The 11,413-nt window shown below is 37.5% G+C and overlaps 1 long non-coding RNA gene across 1 annotated transcript; it reads right to left on the bottom strand.

Annotated features, from left to right (window-relative positions):
* Nucleotides 1–3,077: 3,077 nt before the first annotated feature.
* Nucleotides 3,078–5,365, bottom strand: LOC107059769 (uncharacterized). Its single transcript, XR_001472905.1, has 2 exons — nt 4,856–5,365; nt 3,078–3,411 (listed from the first exon to the last, which is right to left on the bottom strand). It is a non-coding gene; the product is annotated as an uncharacterized lncRNA (long non-coding RNA).
* Between the last annotated feature and the right edge of the window lie 6,048 nt (nt 5,366–11,413).

Consider the following 11,413-nt stretch of genomic DNA (forward strand, 5'->3'; position numbering starts at 1 on the left):
CATGTTCGTTCGATTGAGAGCACTATTCAAGTTATCGATATTGATTGGAACCGAGACTTAAATTTTGCAAAAGAACAACCACATTCAACACACGAGAGGTGGCAAAAAATTTTGGACGGGTCAAAATCATTTTTGCAATTTAAAATAAAAGGAGCCACAAGTTCAAACATCCACAGAAAGCAGTATTTAACACAATTTAAGCACAAAGCCCAAATATAAATAAAATACGAACATCAATAGCACACAAATGTGGGCCTCACCCCACAACAAATGAAAGCAATTTGTCCTCAAATGCAATTAACACAAAATCCAAAAGTCAAAATAAAGTAAGACATAGAGGGAGGTAAATAGGGGATCCTGGCTAATCGGTCGCTCCATCTGTCTGGGCTTCAGTCCCCGGAGTAACCCTAGAAGAACCAGTTCCACTGGATCCAGCAACAGGTGCTAAGGAAGCCTACACATCATCATCTATCATAATTGCTTTCATCTCGGTCAGGTCTTCATCTGCAGCTCCCTCATTCTCCTCATGCATCTCTTCATCAGTCTCTGCTTCTGACTCAGGATTGGTTGTCTGCTCCGGTCTATCCCCATATCTAGTGGTGGTCTGAAGCATCTCAGCCACGTTTGGAATCTCCACTGTTCCAAAGACCATGGACACGTCGGTGGACTTCAGGTGGTCTACATTTTTTTGCAGCTCAGCAATGTCAATTTTTAAAGTCGTCACCTCCTCTGTGGCCCCTTGGTTGTGATCACACACCGCTATCATGGCCGCTAGGGCATCAATGGTAGTGTTCAGAGGTGTCACAACATCATCTAGGGTGATCTGGATCATGCCTGGAACAGAGGCCTCTAGACTGGCAGCCCGACGATAAGTAGAAAGGGTCAGTTGTCCCATTCGAAGTAGGGAAGCCTAGGTGAGTAGAGGTCGAGAAACAGCAGCAACATCAGTGGGTCTAGGAGACCGTGCAGCAACGGAAGAACCAGGAGTACCAGTAGGAGTAGCAGTGGTAATGGATATACCTGAAGGCCCAGGGGCAGGAGTAGGCAGAGGTGCCTCTGCAGGTGATGATTTCGTGTTTACTAACTGCACTGATGCTGCCTTCTTCCTTTCTGCTTGATCCTTAAGGTACTCGGTTTCGATCCTTCAGATATCAGTAGAGGCTGTGGCCATCACTTCCACATCCTTCTTGGCATCTCGAGGCACCCGGACTTGTTTGCATAATTTTGTGATCAAGACTTGGAATAGAAGTGAGGTTCGGCTCTACCTTGCACGGATGAGTATCTCCAAAGCAATGATTGTACCCAAGTTTATCCGAGTCTCCTCTATGATGCAACCCAGGCAAGCTTCCTTGGCAAGGCGAATGATCAACTCATTCTGGGACGACATAATTGTGCTGCTGATAAAACCGAACCAGAACCTTGCGGCTATGTTTAGTTCTTTCTTTTCAATCGGAACTTCTTCCGCCAACCACTTCGGAGTCTCATCTGAAATTAGTGGGGTAAACCACTTCTTTATCTCATCCAGCTTCTTTTTTCTGATCAAGTGCTGGCAGTGATCCCCAATATTCGTGGACATGCCCAAGACTATGTTGATTGCCCCACTATCACACTTCACCCTCCTGCTTTTGACAACCACACAGTCAACTTTTTTGAAGGCTGTTAGCTACTTTTTTTGTGGTATTAGTGCACTGTATGCATTATAGAACTCTCTTACCCAATTTGGAATATGAGGGCCATCGGGTTTAGTGAAGATTTGGAACTTGTGGTATCTCAGGCACTCCATTATCTCTGGGTGCCTGTTTATAACCCCGTCTATGGACAAATGTTTTTCCTCCAGAATTGTCCTCAGCCCCTCAGCCCCTCAGCCTTTACTCGATTTATTGACTTAGGCGGAGGACCTTGTACTGGAGGCGCTAATACCATTGCCTGCTCTGGAACTGGAGGTGTATTAGAGGTAGGCTGGGGAGTCTTGACCCTGGATGGATCATTCATCTTCTTAGTTCACCGCTTAGCCCTATGTGCTATTAACAGATCATCCTTATCAAAATACACACCTTCGCTTTCAGATTGGTTGGGGTCATTTCTATAAAAGACATCACTGTCAGTGCTTGCATCTGATAATTCAAGGGTCTTGTCTTTGCCCTTGCCTTTTCCACCAGTTGTGGAAGGTTTAGCAACCTTGCTTCTGGATGCAGCTGCATTCTCGTCGATTGTAATCCCTTTTGTTTTACCTTGGGTGGCTTGCTTCTTCCTGCAACTTTAGATCTAGCCATTATCATGCCGTAATTTTTCTAACCATAGAAAAATCACTCTTTTTGAAATGTTCCAAGTATAAAACAATTCGAGAAAAATACTTAGAAAAGAGTCGCCACTTAATTTTTTAAAGAAATTAAGAAAACTTATAATTTTCAAAGATTTAAACAGAAAAAAATCATTTGAAAATACCAAAGAGGGTTCGGGGTTCAATTTACACTTCGGGAAGGGTTTAAACATTCGAAGTGCCCGCTAACATGCGGTTGACTTGCGACTTGACTAAAAATAATTTTTTTGACTAATTCTTAGAAAAAATGATGTAATAAAAAATAATAATTTCCAATATTGGATTAAATTTGAAAAAAAATAATTAAATATATGACACCTTTTATTTTATTTTATTTTTTAGAGAAAATGGACCTAAAAGAAAACATTTGAATTAAAACGCGAGTGAATAGAATTTTATCAAAACTAGATTAATTAGGACTTACTTGACTCATTTTCTAAAATAATAATTTAATCCAAATTGGTTAATTTTAAGCATGAAACCATTTTAAATTAATTGAAGAATTAAAGTTTCGACTAACCTTTTTGAGAAAAATGACTAACTAGAAAGAGAACATTTTTTAGTTCATTTGAGAAAAAATACTTTAACTTAAAACCACTTTAAAATAAAAATGTAATCAAGTGAAGAGGCCTTAAAACATATCTTTTTTAAGAACAAAGATTTAACTTAATTAAAATACAAAATTCGACCAATATTTAATTAATAAAATAAATGACCTTAACACAAAAAAAAGTATTCAAAGCAAACCAATACAAAGAAAGTAACTCGTCTTTTGGGGAATCTAATTAAGTTAATTAAAAATTATAAAGTTAGAGTTAAACAACAAACAATAAATAATTAAAGAGTAAGGGATAAATTGAATTTTGGCCTCCTTTTGGGCCAATTTCGTTGGAATTTTTGGGGGTTTAATTCTAAACCCGTTTTTGTATACACCTAGTGTATATTAATGTATATGAGCATATATATCAGCTCTTTTCATGTATCTCTTGCTTCCGAACACCTGTGTTTCGCCTCAGCCCTCTGTTTTTGCGTTTTGGGCCTGCATATCAGCGTATACCGCTGTATACAGCCCATTTTTAACTTTTCGGGACCTGTAATTTGACTTTTCAGCAACTCGACAAGATGTGGCCGACTCAATAAAAGAATCTTGGGCCTTTATGGCCCTTTCGAAGTACGAAGGGAAGAAAGATGAAGCCCAAGAGGGCTCAGATGGTATTACATTCAACAAAATGATAATAACGATTAGCGTCCGTAAATAATAAGAGAAAGAGCATACCTAAGACAAATTATCATGGCAGCTCCTAAACTAATACACAGTAACTAAAACCCAAGTCATGCAAATGAATGCAACCAATTTAACAAATAACAAATAAATACATGCTAACAAATGAATGCATGTTTAACAAGTGATGTCAACTGTAGCCATATTCAACACTGCTAAGCTAAATTTAATAATCTTAAAACAACAATAAGTGATATTAGTGAGACACACCGTAGAGTATTAAATAAACTCCAAACAATTTTAGCAAAGGTTAAGACAACAAGCCAAATGGAGCATATGAAAGTTAAATTATTATTTTTCTTTTAGATAAAGAAGCTACTGGTTAAAATAGAACAAATGGAGCTTATCATAAGAGCTATTCTTTATGACCAAGGGAGAAATAATGATAACAACCATCCCTTTTATAATAGATATGAACTTTTTAGTGTTAAACCGAGGACATAAGCAGAGAACTGAACAGGTTGGGACTTAAGCAAAATACGGAAGACATGAATTAAACGACTCACTATCCACAATAAAGAAACTTAGCTAGTAATACTAACCCACTAGAACAGAAGGCAAAACATGACCTTTTGACAAAGAAGAACAAATTTAAACCAAGATGAAAACAATAAGATGAGTTTCAACACAAGACAAGGGCTGAAATGAAACCAAACAGAGGAAAGATTAACTCCACTATATGACACATACCCATCTAAATGCACTTTCCACACAACAACAAGATATGCTAAAATCTAATTCATCAATTCACTTAAGACTTAAATACCAACGAGATATATATATATATATAACATACCAAGAGAGGAACAAACCACAACTAAGACAAAAGCAAGATTTAGGTTAAAACATATAAACCAAATTTATACACAAAATTTATATAAGCTTATGAATTCGAGATAACTACAATCTGGTTATTTGAACAAGAGGAGCTACGGACAACGGCCATTCGAAATCGAAAGAAATGAAGAAAAAATTATTCACTTTTCCAACTAATATCCATTTCAAAACCGAACAAGTCAAAATAAAAGATCAACATTATTGTCTACAGATGTGCAGATTAGGTAAACATTGAGAGAGTCTCTAGTCATGAGTCACAAAATTAAAAAAAAAGAAGAAAAGAAAATCAAATCAGCCGATAGACAATAAAGAAAATAAAATTGTGTGATTTACGCAATCAATATTATGACCAAAATGATCATGAGATCCTTAGCTCAAACAGGAATTTAAGCAAAGCAAAGTTACAAGGATTTTACCTCTTCTTGGGCAGCGAACTTGACAACGAGCTGAGAGCAGGGATTCTTCTACCATGAAATCTTAATACGAACAGCAAACAAGAATTCTGGGCAGAATTAGAGCAACTACCTTTTCGGAATTTAGAATCAAAGGACTAAAATGTGAAATTCTAAAGTGTAAAACCTATTTGCCGAAAACTCAAACTCAAAAAACTCTCCCCCAACAGTGATTAAAATAGATGAATATATAGATGGAAATTAGGGGGAAATCGCGTGAAATTTTGAATTTTAAAATTCGAATTCATTCTGCCCCTTTTCAAGACAACCGTAGAAAGCTTTGAAAAAATTCCCTAAAATGGGGGAAAGGAGACGTGAGGGTGATGGGTCTGCAGGGTATGGGTTCTTGCAAGGTAGGAGACACAATTTCCGGGTTGATTTAGCGTGAAAAAGACGAAGGCAAGTATGGGGGTGGGGTCGCTGTTTTTCTTCACGCCAAGAAGAAGAGTATGGGGATGGGTCGGGTATTTTGGCTTGTTGTAGTATTGTATTGGAGAGTTTTGGATTTGTTATGAAGTTGGGCTGCTGACATTAATGTGAGAAAGGGAGAAATGGGCTGGGAATTTGAAATGAAAATGGGCCCAAAATTGGCCTATTGAATTGGGTATGGGTGAGGTAAAAAGGGGCTAGTTTTGAATTAAGAATTTGATCAAATTGATTGAAATCGTAGCTAATTAAAATTAAGAACTTAGTCAAATTGAATTTAATTAGCAAATTTGACTTATAATTAAAGATGACAAATTAATATAATTAATTAATGAACTTCCTAGTTAAATTGATTATAAAATAATTAATTTAATTACAAACTAATTAACTAGAAATTATAACTATAACTTAAACTAAAGTAAATTAGTAAAATACTTAACTAAAATGTAAATCTTTTGAGATAATTTTTTATATTTATAAAAAACGTGATTGTAAAAATATACATATTTATTATTTAAAATTATTAAAATTATTAAAGGACGAAATTTCTTTAGAAATAACTTGAAAGTATTTTGAATTTCATAAAACTCATTAATTCAAAATTTATAACCATCACTACAGAAAATATTTAAAATATAAAGTCTTTTTGAGATGATTTTTAAATATTCATAAAATACATTAATCATATACATAATTATATAAACATATATATTATTAAAATTATAAAATGATACAACTATTTAAAATAACTTGTAAACTATATGTATTTATTTATTTTTATTTTTTGAAATTTTATAAAACTAATTATTTTAACTTATTTGAAATTAAAGAAGTTCGATGATTAATCTATAATGTGGAGGTCATAAATTGGGTGTCAACAGCCATTTCTGCAAAGAATTGGGAAGAAGTTAAAACAACTAAATCAAATTCGTAGGGACACAATTGCAGAAAAACTTGTCAAAACGATCGGCGAATTGCCAAGTTGCTTTGGCGAGCTAGGATGAACTCGCTGATAGTAGTTGGCTCAAAAAATTTAACAAGTCAGCGATGAAAAAATCCTTTCGGCGAGTTGCCGACTTCTTTCGGTGAGCAGGGTTTTATCTGCCGAATGATACAATGCAATAAAGGTTCAGGGGTGCAGCGATCAAGGAGACTTTCAGCGAGTCGCCGAAGCTTTAAGCGATCAATTACTTCTCACCGAAAGTTACAGAACCCATGTCACAAATAACATGAAATTAAAGGCGAGATGGGGTCATTAGGTGAACCGTCGAGTGGTTTGGCAAGCTCGACCCAGCTCGCCAAACGGCCCAACGTGTCTATCTCCAACCTATCTTCTCGACTTCAACCCCACAACCTCCGAAAACAAATTAAACTATGCACTAGTACAATTAAGCTCAGACTCATAACACTTAATCATGATAAATACCACGCATGCACAAACCCACAAGATTTTTAATCATTTTTACACACAACAAAAAGGGAGTTCAAAAATCAAGATAAAATGGGCAAGATTTACGAATCGAACTCGGCATTTCACAAATCTAACCCTATCAAAGAGGCCCAGCACACATTAATATGATAAGCCCAATTGCATAAGAGAGCAAATTTTTCAAAGTAGCCTCGGGGTTCGGGAAAACCAACCTTTATGCTGATCGAAGTACTTTGAAATTCTACGAGGAAATGTAATCCCAAGTTCGAACACCAATTGATGACTAAAATACTAGGAATGCAAAGATAATGAAAATTACTCATTGGGTGCAGATTTGCGAAAGTTGAAATCGAGTGGAAAATGAAAGTTTGTCAAACTTTGAAACCATTAGCCTCTAAAACCGTCCAGTTGTAGCCACTTCAACGACATTAGTCACGACCGCCGAACTACTCGGCGTCACGCCGAGTAGTCACCTTCCTCGCTGAGTTTTACAGACTCCAATGTAAATTGGTCTTGAGTCTAACGGCGGTCTAGTTCGGGGTCGCTGAACCGTTTGACGATTCGCTAAATGAACCTATAGATTGCCAATCTACACTTGTCGATCACTCTCCACATTTCAACCTGCAGAATCAATACACCATTATTTCTATAATAAAACAAAGCATTTAAGACCTTGGGTTGCCTCCCAAGAAGCGTCTTAGTTAATGTCGTGGCACGACGTGAATCAGCTCTTAAATTTCAGTATTGAGGGTTGCCTCATTTTCATAAGGCCATTCCTCTGTTGGATCCAAGTTGGGCGAGGGCATCCATCGGTCCATTTGGGTCCCCAGCAGCCGAATGAGCAAAGAATGAGAGGTATTCATATGATTTAGCATCATAATATTCTCTCTAATCTTTTCCAATAATCTGTCGTGCTTATCGACTCTGTGTAGGATGAGCAAGAGGACCTCTCGCAATTTCCTCGCCCTCTTTCTTCTTCGTCCTTCGACGTTTGTGAGGAGGGATGTAATTATTCTTTCCTTTGGATAATAACTCTAAGTCATTGACCTTTTGGGCCAAATCATCGAGCTGCTCCAACAAGGTGGCCATTCCTTGGTCTTTCTCCTTCTTTTTGATGGTCTTGGCCATGTGTTCAAGGAGGTGGGATGCTTTTGCGTAGGGCAACTGGATGAATCTGCCTAGAGAAAGTTGATCAGTCACCATTTGATTCTCATGGCCAATACCTTTATAGAAGCATTCCAGTAGCATACGTTCTGGAATGTCATGAGTTGTGTACTGATGCACGAGAGCTTTAAATCATCGCCACAACTCATGAACTTACTCCCCTTTCTCTCTACTGAAACTTAAGATGCTATTCTTGAGCATCAAATTTTTCTTTAGACGAAGGTAATCCATTTGATCACCAGCTTCACTAATTACACTCATTTTCCTGTTTCCGTCACAAAACAAACAAACAAAAACAAAACTAAAATAAATTTAGTAACCTACGACTAATAAGAACAAAAATCTTACTAAACTAAAAATTCTCAAGTAACACCGCTCCCCGGCAGCGGCGCCATTTGATGTTTGTGTAATCAAGACACAACTTCCAATGCAAGTGTCTACTATCGTACAATAGTATAGTAATCTAACCAAGGGTTGGGGTCAAGTCCCAAGGGAGTGGGCTTGAAAATTAATAGAAAAATAAAATTAAGTTCTAATTAGTCATAGCTAAAATCATTGTCAAATACAAACATACTAAATTTAAGGGGTGACACAAAAGTGTCAATTAACAATGTGATTTTGTCACAGGTAAGTAAAACAAGCAAAAATGCAAAGAGTACTAATCAAGGAAAGGGGATTCTTGGGATGTGATAGGAATACAGATTAGACTATATTGTTGGGTACTTGGTTTTGATAGTAATTTCATTAAATACTTGTGACTAGGCTAGACTAAACTGGGGTAAGCTTTCTCTTGAACAACTTACCCCGAATCTAAATGGGTTCCTCTCGGGACACCCATTTGCCGCATGAAGAACAACCTCCGCCTTAGACCACTCACTCTCTCGAGCTGAGTGTGTGGGGAGAAGGACTAGGGTTCACTCTCTCGAGCTGAACCTCATGTTGACCCACTCCCACCGGTCTCAATTTAGTAGTCTTAGTTTTACGACCTCTCTCTCGAGTAAGTCGAAAACACAAAGGTGAAATCGTATTTGCAACTACAATTTTCATTAAGTTCCACCACAACTACTAAACGAAATCACATTTAAACAACAAATAAACTATCAGCAAGCAAGACCCAACCATTAATCTAACCCATATTCATAAAATCACACCCAGGAATTGGAGTTTTAGCTAGACATGTAAAAGAGATAGAAATTTATACCAATATGAGTTTGCATTCAAATGGGTATGAAGATTTAAGTTTCAAAACAAGCAAAGAGTGAAGAATCCAAGACACCCAAACCCAAAATCTTGGAGTTGAAACCCTTTGAACCTCCAAGTTCTTCAAAACCCTCTCCAAACTTAGAACTCAAAATTCTATGTTAGAAGTTTTATATTAAAAATTTGATAATAACCTACAACTCTCAACGAGTATTTATAGTTTTCAAAAATATGTGTTGTAGTGGACCATTCGACGTCGTTAGTCGAGATCGCCGATCAACTCGACGATCCGCTCTTTGGTAGGTTTCATCGCCGTCTTGCTTTATCCTTCAGCATTATCATGTTTGGATCATTGGGCGACATAGTACAGCTTCGCTTAACTGCTCGGCGATACGCCGACTGCTCCTTTTCACCGCTGATTTGATCATTTCCTTCAGGGTACAGCACACTGTAACAAAAGGCGAGGATAAGACCTTTTGGCGACTCACCGAATGGGTTCGACGATTCTCAAATCTTCATTTCTTCGTTCTTTCAGTTGCCTTTGTTCCTTTTTTCCTAAGTTGTGTCCATGCTTTCCTTCAAACTCCAAATACCTGAAACTTAAGGGCTTTCATCAGATATTGAGATAAAATATACATTTGAGGACACTAATTCTATCAAAATATAACCCTAAATGAGTCCAATTTGTGGACTCATCATCGCCACACACTTGACTAATTTGACCAAAAAGGAGATACCATTTGAATAGACTGAAAAATGTGAGGAAAGCTTTCAAAAGCTCAAGATTCTTTTGACCACCGCACCTATTCTAGCATTACCGGTTGAAGGTAAAGGTTTTATTGTTTATTGTGATGCTTCTCATTCTGGGTTAGGTGCTGTGTTGATGCAGGATAAGAATGTTATAGCTTATGCTTTCGTCAATTAAAGGTGCATGAGAGGAATTATCCAACGCATGATTTAGAATTGGCACCGGTAGTGTTTGCTCTTAAGATTTTGCGGCATTACCTCTATGGTGTTAACTGTGAAGTGTTTACTGATCATCGTAGTTTGCAGCATGTTTTCACTCAAAAGGATATGAATTTGAGACAACGAAGGTGGATGGAGTTACTTAAGGATTATGATGTGACCATTCAATACCATTCGGGCAAGGCTAATGTAGTGGCAGATGCTTTGAGTCGAAAAGCGGTAAGTATAGGTAGTTTAGCTTGCTTGAATGTATCAGAGCGACCTTTGGCTAAAGAAATTTAGACCTTAGAGTCTAAGTTCATGCAGTTGGGCATCTCAAAAAGAGGTGGGGTGCTAGCTAGTATTGAGGTAAGGGCCACTTTCATTGAAGAGATTAAGGCCAAACAATTTGATGATGAGAATTTGGAGGAACTTCAGAAAAAGACTGCGATTGGTAAGGTACAAGAGACCACTCTTGATGCGGATAGTGTGCTAAATTTCAAGGGGTGAATATGTGTTCCTAAAGTAGATGACTTGATTGAGAAATTGTTGGTCTTGTTTCATGGTTCACGATATTCTATTCATCCAGTTGTGACCATGATGTATAGAGATCTGAAGCGAATTTATTGGTGGCCGGGCATGAAGAAAGACATAGCGGAGTTTGTGGCGAAATGTCAAAATTGTCAACAAGTGAAATATGAACATCAAAGGCCTGCATGTTTACTTCAAAGAATGCCAATTCCGGAATGGAAGTGGGAAAGAATAGCCATGAATTTTGTGGTTGGTCTTACTAAGACTTTGGGGAAATTTGATTCTATTTGGGTAGTGATTGATAGATTAACTAAGTAAGCCCATTTTATTTCGGTAAAAATAGATTATAATGCTGAACAATTGTCTAAGGTTTATATGAAAGAGGTAGTGAGGTTGCATGGGGTGCCCCTCTCTATCATCTCAGACCGTGGTACCCAATTCACATCCAAGTTTTGGAGGAAATTGCATGATGAATTGGGCACACAACTCACTTTTAGTACAACCTTCCATCCACATACAGACGGGCAGTCAGAGAGGACTATTCAAGTGTTAGAAGACATGTTGAGGGCATGTGTGTTTGATTTTGGAGGGCATTGGGATAAATTCATACCTTTGTGTGAGTTCTCTTATGATAATAGTTATCACTCCAGTATTAGTATGGCACCATTTGAGGCATTATATGGGAGGGGATGTAGATCACCCATAGGATGGTTAAAGGCTGGAGATGTGAAACCATTGGGGGTTGATTTAGTGAAGGATGCTCAAGATAAGGGTAACAATATTCAAGCTAAGCTTCAAGCCGCCCAGAGTAGACAGAAGAAGTATGC

Source organism: Solanum tuberosum, unplaced genomic scaffold (assembly GCF_000226075.1).
Source record: "Solanum tuberosum cultivar DM 1-3 516 R44 unplaced genomic scaffold, SolTub_3.0 scf00035, whole genome shotgun sequence".
In the NCBI taxonomy this organism is placed as follows: Eukaryota; Viridiplantae; Streptophyta; class Magnoliopsida; order Solanales; family Solanaceae; genus Solanum; species Solanum tuberosum.